General features: G+C 71.3%; 1 protein-coding gene across 2 annotated transcripts in view; it reads right to left on the bottom strand.

The window, feature by feature from the left end:
* The window catches only part of LOC137369197 (phosphoserine aminotransferase-like), a 226,988-nt gene extending 221,569 nt beyond the window's left edge, over positions 1–5,419 (bottom strand). For both annotated transcript variants that reach the window (XM_068029999.1, XM_068030000.1), the window contains exon 1: positions 5,313–5,419. The gene's annotated coding sequence lies outside the window, so the exon portion shown is untranslated. The remainder of the gene's footprint in view (positions 1–5,312) is intronic.
* Between the last annotated feature and the right edge of the window lie 1,318 nt (positions 5,420–6,737).

Genomic DNA, 6,737 nt, shown 5'->3' with positions numbered 1-6,737 from the left:
TAGAGACGGGGGGGGGGAGGAGGAGGAAGAGAGACGGGGGGGGGGAGGAGGAGGGAGAGAGACGGGGGGGGGGGAGGAGGAGGAGAGAGACGGGGGGGGGGAGGAGGAGGAGAGAGACGGGGGGGGGGAGGAGGGAGGAGGAGAGAACGGGGGGGGGGGAGGAGGAGGGGAGAGAGACGGGGGGGGGGGAGGAGGAGGAGAGAGACGGGGGGGGGAGGAGGAGGAGAGAGACGGGGGGGGGAGGAGGAGAGAGAGACGGGGGGGGAGGAGGAGAGAGAGACGGGGGGGGAGGAGGAGGAGAGAGACGGGGGGGGGAGGAGGAGGAGAGAGACGGGGGGGGAGGAGGAGGAGAGAGACGGGGGGGGGAGGGAGGAGGAGAGAGACGGGGGGGGGGAGGAGGAGGAGAGAGACGGGGGGGGAGGAGAGGAGAGAGACGGGGGGGGAGGAGGAGGAGAGAGACGGGGGGGGGGGGGGAGGAGGAGGAGAGAGACGGGGGGGGGGAGGAGGAGGAGAGAAACGGGGGGAGGAAAGACGGGGGGGGGAGGAAGAGAGACTGGGGGGGGGGGGGAGGGAAGAGACCGGGGGGGGGGGGAAGAGAGAGACCGGGGGGGGGGCGGGGGGGGAGAGACGGCGGACGGGAGAGGGGCGGCGGGGGAGAGACGGCGGATGGGAGGGGGGGGGCGGAAGGAAAGGAGAGACCGCCCGGACGGGTTGGGGGGGGAAGGGAAGGGAGAGACGGCGGACGGGTGGGGTGGGGGGGGGGAAGGAAAGGAGAGACGGCGGACGGGGAGAGGGGGCGACTAGGCTGGAGGGGAGAGGGGAGAGGGGGGGCGGGGGGGTCTAGGCTAGATGGGAGAGGAGCCAGGGGGGACTAGGCTGGACGGGAGGTGTGGGAGGGGGGGACTGGACAGGGGGGGGGGGGGGACTGGACGTGGGGGGGGGGGGGGGCGAGGGGGGGTCTGGACGCGGGGGGGCGAGGGGGGTCTGGACGCGGGGGGGGGAGGGGGGTCTGGACGCGGGGGGGGGGAGGGGGGTCTGGACGCGGGGGGGGGAGGGGGGTCTGGACGCGGGGGGGGGGAGGGGGGTCTGGACGCGGGGGGGGGAGGGGGGGTCTGGACGCGGGGGGGGAGGGGGGTCTGGACGCGGGGGGGGAGGGGGGTCTGGACGCGGGGGGGGAGGGGGGGTCTGGACGCGGGGGGGGGGAGGGGGGTCTGGACGGGGGGGGGGGGGGAACTGGACGTGGGGGGGGGGGGGGAACTGGACGTGGGGGGGGGGGGGGGGGAACTGGACGCTGGGGGGGGGGGGGGAACTGGACGTGGGGGGGGGGGGGAACTGGACGTGGGGGGGGGGGGGGAACTGGACGTGGGGGGGTGTCTGGACGCGGGGGGCGAGGGTGGGTCTGGACGCGGGGGGCGAGGGGGGGTCAGGACGCGGGGGGCGAGGGGGGGTCAGGACGCGGGGGGGCGAGGGGGGGGGTCAGGACGCGGGGGGCGAGGGGGGTCAGGACGCGGGGGGCGAGGGGGGTCTGGACGCGGGGGGCGAGGGGGGGTCTGGACGCGGGGGGCGAGGGGGGTCTGGACGCGGGGGGGCGAGGGGGGTCTGGACGCGGGGGGCGAGGGGGGTCTGGACGCGGGGGGCGAGGGGGGTCTGGACGCGGGGGGCGAGGGGGGTCTGGACGCGGGGGGCGAGGGGGGTCTGGACGCGGGGGGGCGAGGGGGGGTCTGGACGCGGGGGGCGAGGGGGGTCTGGACGCGGGGGGCGAGGGGGGTCTGGACGCGGGGGGGGGGGAGGGGGGTCTGGACGGGGGGGGGGGGGGAACTGGACGGGGGGGGGGGGGGAACTGGACGTGGGGGGGGGGGGGGAACTGGACGTGGGGGGGTGGTCTGGACGCGGGGGGGCGAGGGGGGGTCTGGACGCGGGGGGCGAGGGGGGTCTGGACGCGGGGGGGGGGGGGCGAGGGGGGGGGCAGGGGGGCGAGGGGGGGGTCAGGACGCGGGGGGGCGAGGGGGGGTCAGGACGCGGGGGGCGAGGGGGGTCAGGGACGCGGGGGGCGAGGGGGGTCTGGACGCGGGGGGCGAGGGGGGGTCTGGACGCGGGGGGCGAGGGGGGTCTGGACGCGGGGGGCGAGGGGGGTCTGGACGCGGGGGGCGAGGGGGGTCTGGACGCGGGGGGGCGAGGGGGGTCTGGACGCGGGGGGCGAGGGGGGGGTCTGGACGCGGGGGGCGGAGGGGGGTCTGGACGCGGGGGGGCGAGGGGGGGGTCTGGACGGCGGGGGGCGAGGGGGGTCTGGACGCGGGGGGCGAGGGGGGGTCTGGACGCGGGGGGCGAGGGGGGGGTCTGGGACGTGGGGGGGGGAGGAGGGGGGGGTCTGGACGTGGGGGGGGGGAACTGGACGTGGGGGGGGGGGGAACTGGACGTGGGGGGGGGGGGGAACTGGACGTGGGGGGGGGGGGGAACTGGACGTGGGGGGGGGGGGGAACTGGACGTGGGGGGGGGGGGAGACTGGACGTGGGGGGGGGGGAACTGGACGTGGGGGGGGGGGGGGAACTGGACGTGGGGGGGGGGGGAACTGGACGTGGGGGGGGGGGGAACTGGACGTGGGGGGGGGGGGGGAACTGGACGTGGGGGGGGGGGAACTGGGACGTGGGGGGGGGGGGGAACTGGACGTGGGGGGGGGGGGGGAACTGGACGTGGGGGGGGGGGGAACTGGACGTGGGGGGGGGAACAGGACGGGGGGGGGGGGAACAGGACGGGGGGGGGGGGAACAGGACGGGGGGGGTGGGGGGAACAGGACGGGGGGGGGGGAACAGGACGGGGGGGGGGGGAACAGGACGGGGGGGGGGGAACAGGACGGGGGGGGGGGGAACAGGACGGGGGGGGGGGGAACTGGACGTGGGGGGGGGGGGAACTGGACGTGGGGGGGGGGGAACTGGACGTGGGGGGGGGGGAACTGGACGTGGGGGGGGGGAACTGGACGTGGGGGGGGGGGGAACTGGACGTGGGGGGGGGGAACTGGACGTGGGGGGGGGGGAACTGGACGTGGGGGGGGGGGGGAACTGGACGTGGGGGGGGGGGGAACTGGACGTGGGGGGGGGGGAACTGGACGTGGGGGGGGGGGGGAACTGGACGTGGGGGGGGGGAACTGGACGTGGGGGGGTGGTCTGGACGCGGGGGGCGAGGGGGGGTCTGGACGCGGGGGGCGAGGGGGGTCCTGGACGCGGGGGGCGAGGGGGGGGGTCTGGACGCGGGGGGCGAGGGGGGGTCTGGACGCGGGGGGCGAGGGGGGGTCTGGACGCGGGGGGCGAGGGGGGTCTGGACGCGGGGGGCGAGGGGGGTCTGGACGCGGGGGGCGAGGGGGGTCTGGACGCGGGGGGCGAGGGGGGGTCTGGACGCGGGGGGGCGAGGGGGGTCTGGACGCGGGGGGCGAGGGGGGTCTGGACGCGGGGGGCGAGGGGGGTCTGGACGCGGGGGGCGAGGGGGGGTCTGGACGCGGGGGGCGAGGGGGGTCTGGACGCGGGGGGCGAGGGGGGTCTGGACGCGGGGGGCGAGGGGGGGTCTGGACGCGGGGGGCGAGGGGGGGGTCTGGACGCGGGGGGCGAGGGGGGTCTGGACGCGGGGGGGGCGAGGGGGGGTCTGGACGCGGGGGGCGAGGGGGGGTCTGGACGCGGGGGGCGAGGGGGGTCTGGACGCGGGGGGCGAGGGGGGGTCTGGACGCGGGGGGCGAGGGGGGGTCTGGACGCGGGGGGCGAGGGGGGTCTGGACGCGGGGGGGCGAGGGGGGGGGTCTGGACGCGGGGGGGCCGAGGGGGGTCTGGACGCGGGGGGCGAGGGGGGTCTGGACGCGGGGGGCGAGGGGGGGTCTGGACGCGGGGGGCGAGGGGGGTCTGGACGCGGGGGGCGAGGGGGGTCTGGGACGCGGGGGGCGAGGGGGGTCTGGACGCGGGGGGCGAGGGGGGGTCTGGACGCGGGGGGCGAGGGGGGTCTGGACGCGGGGGGGCGAGGGGGGTCTGGACGCGGGGGGCGAGGGGGGTCTGGACGCGGGGGGGCGAGGGGGGTCTGGACGCGGGGGGGCGAGGGGGGTCTGGACGCGGGGGGCGAGGGGGGTCTGGACGCGGGGGGCGAGGGGGGTCTGGACGCGGGGGGCGAGGGGGGGTCTGGACGCGGGGGGCGAGGGGGGTCTGGACGCGGGGGGGCGAGGGGGGTCTGGACGCGGGGGGCGAGGGGGGTCTGGACGCGGGGGGCGAGGGGGGGTCTGGACGGGGGGGGGGCGAGGGGGGTCTGGACGTGGGGGGGGGAGGAGGGTGGTCTGGACGTGGGGGGGGTGGTCTGGACGTGGGGGGGGGTGGTCTGGACGTGGGGGGGGTGGTCTGGACGTGGGGGGGGTGGTCTGGACGTGGGGGGGGTGGTCTGGACGTGGGGGGGGGTGGTCTGGACGTGGGGGGGGTGGTCTGGACGTGGGGGGGGTGGTCTGGACGTGGGGGGGGTGGTCTGGACGTGGGGGGGGTGGTCTGGACGTGGGGGGGGTGGTCTGGACGTGGGGGGGGTGGTCTGGACGTGGGGGGGGTTGGTCTGAACGTGGGGGGGGGGTTGGTCTGAACGTGGGGGGGGGTTGGTCCTGAACGTGGGGGGGTTGGTCTGAACGTGGGGGGGGTTGGTCTGAACGTGGGGGGGGTTGGTCTGAACGTGGGGGGGGTTGGTCTGAACGTGGGGGGGGTTGGTCTGAACGTGGGGGGGGGGGTCTGAACGTGGGGGGGGTTGGTCTGAACGTGGGGGGGGGGGTCTGAACGTGGGGGGGGGGGGGTCTGGACGGGGTGGGGGCTGGTCTGGACGGGGGTGGGGGCTGGTCTGGACGGGGTGGGGGCTGGTTTGGACGGGGTGGGGGCTGGTCTGGACGGGGGTGGGGGCTGGTCTGGACGGGGGTGGGGGCTGGTCCTGGACGGGGTGGGGGGCTGGTCTGGACGGGGTGGGGGCTGGTCTGGACGGGGTGGGGGCTGGTCTGGACGGGGTGGGTCGAGAGAGAGTTAAGCAGGGGAAAACATCCTACTTAACATCTTCCTGGGACTTCCCTCAGCATCCTCGCTAAAGACGATTCCACCTACTGAATTCACCGATCGTGAATTGCTGCCTGCCGACACCAGCCGTGTCCTTCTGTCTTGGGCAGGTTAGAATGCCCGGGATTTCAGATGTAATGTGGCGCAAAAACAAAAAGCCGCCCCAGGTCCTTACGAAGATAAACCTCCCCACTCGGGGCCAATCGGTGCCTGCTCCTGCCCGCCAAGAGCAGATCTGTAATTCGTATAAATTTTCACCTACCAGTCAGTATCCAGGAGCCGGTACTTTACTACCGCTACTCCTCCTCCTGCCGCTGGGCAATTAAAACAACTCCAACTGAGACAGAGAGGCTCGCGTCTCGTACCGGCCCATGCTGCGCGCGCACCCTTCCACTGTCTCCTTGGTTTCCAAACCGTCCGACCAACCGTCGCCGCTCCAAATATGGCGTCTGCGTTTCATATCGGCTTCTGCTCAGGCAGTTGATGGTTTGTCAACTAGGAGGAACGGGAGGGGGTTGGGGATCTGTGTTTTAGTTTAGTTTAGTTTAGTTTAGAGATACAGCACTGAAACAGGCCCTTCGGCCCACCGAGTCTGTGCCGACCATCAACCACCCATTTATACTAATCCTACACTAATCCCATATTCCTACCACATCCCCACCTGTCCCTATACTTTCCCCTACCTATACTAGGGGCAATTTACAATGGCCAATTAACCTGCAAGTCTTTGGCATGTGGGAGGAAACCGGAGCACCCGGAGGAAACCCACGCAGACACAGGGAGAACTTGCAAACTCCACACAGGCAGTACCCAGAATTGAACCTGGGTCCGCTGGAGCTGTGAGGCTGCGGTGCTAACCACTGCGCCACTGTGCCACCCCATCATTGCAGTAATTATACTTTTGGTCAAATCCGACCAAAAGAAAACCAGAAAGTGCTCCGCATCAGAACCGACCTGAAATGTTAACTCAAATAAAAACAAGAAATGCTGGAACCACTCAGCAGGTCTGGCAGCATCTGTGGAAAGAGAAGCAGAGTTAACGTTTCGGGTCAGTGACCCTGCTTCGGAAATGTTCACTCTACTTTTCTCTCCACAGATGCTGCCAGACCTGCTGAGTATTTCCAGCATTTCTGTTTTATTTCAGATTTCCGGTATCCGCAGTATTTTGCTTTTATTTTACTGCTTTTTTGAAAGCTGTTTTCGTTTGTCCCACGATGCAGCAGCCGTTGCAAGTCAGTGTTAGTTGTTTTATAGGTCCTTGTGAATTGGGATGATTGAATACAGAAAGATTATTTCTTCTGATTGAGGTAATAATGGCTTTGCAATTGAATATTATCAAGAAAACGGAGAAGATGGTTTCGATGAAATATCTCTACATAGAGTTAAAAATTGGTTTGCACATAATTTTGGGCAGGGAGGATCGTGATTCGTGATCTGCCGGTTCCCACAGGCCATTACCTTCATTTTAATGATTCTGCGTTCAGCCTTGAGCATCTCACGTTGCTGACAATTGCACTCTGCGGAGAGGGGGAGTGGTGTGAATCGCATGCAAGGCGAGCACCAGTATCCAGCTCCGGAAGGCAGTAGGGACATAGGAACTGGAGTAGGCCATTGAACCTGTTTTGTCATTCAGTGAAATCATGGCTGATCTGTAATGCCTTTACCCCATATCCTTTAATACTTTGGA

Source organism: Heterodontus francisci, chromosome 4, assembly GCF_036365525.1.
Source record: "Heterodontus francisci isolate sHetFra1 chromosome 4, sHetFra1.hap1, whole genome shotgun sequence".
Taxonomy (NCBI): Eukaryota; Metazoa; Chordata; class Chondrichthyes; order Heterodontiformes; family Heterodontidae; genus Heterodontus; species Heterodontus francisci.
The sequence above is the reverse complement of the archived record's forward strand: the minus strand, read 5'-3'. Positions and strand labels throughout refer to the sequence as shown.